The sequence below is a fragment of the Limulus polyphemus genome, unplaced genomic scaffold (genome assembly GCF_000517525.1).
Source record: "Limulus polyphemus unplaced genomic scaffold, Limulus_polyphemus-2.1.2 Scaffold15616, whole genome shotgun sequence".
Taxonomy (NCBI): Eukaryota; Metazoa; Arthropoda; class Merostomata; order Xiphosura; family Limulidae; genus Limulus; species Limulus polyphemus.
Window position 1 is genome coordinate 4,340 of NW_013681226.1, and position 550 is coordinate 4,889.

A 550-nucleotide genomic window follows, 5' to 3' on the forward strand; every position below is an offset into this window, starting at 1 on the left:
GTTACTGCAAGAAATGGGTGAACATTGTTGTCTTTAGTTACTGCAAGAAATGGGTGAACATTGTTGTCTTTCGTTACTGTTAGAAAAGAGTGAACATTGTTGTCTTTAGTTATTGTAACTGTTAGAAATGATTTAGCCCTTTCCAGATGGGTCACAGGTCAAAGGCCATGTCATTGCATTTGTTGACTCACATTCAAAATTTGATTGAACTACTATTTCATGAATTTATGTCAATAGGTTTGGTATCAAACTGTAGATTATAATTAAAATTGTAATATTATACCTTACTCAATTTCTTAATTTAAAAGTAATAATTAAAAAACACAGTTAAACATCGATTTTTGTGTCATGTGGTATGTTGAATGTAGCACTGGTTCAAATTAGCTGTCAAAATACTAAGTCTGTAGTTTCGAACGAATTAGAAATTCAAATTATCGATATTGACAAGCTAGAATATAAAATAAGAGCCTCTTATATTTTATATTTGCTAAGATATTGCTCATGTAATAAATCAAACACAGTGGCACCCCACCCATCTCTTTCCATTTTT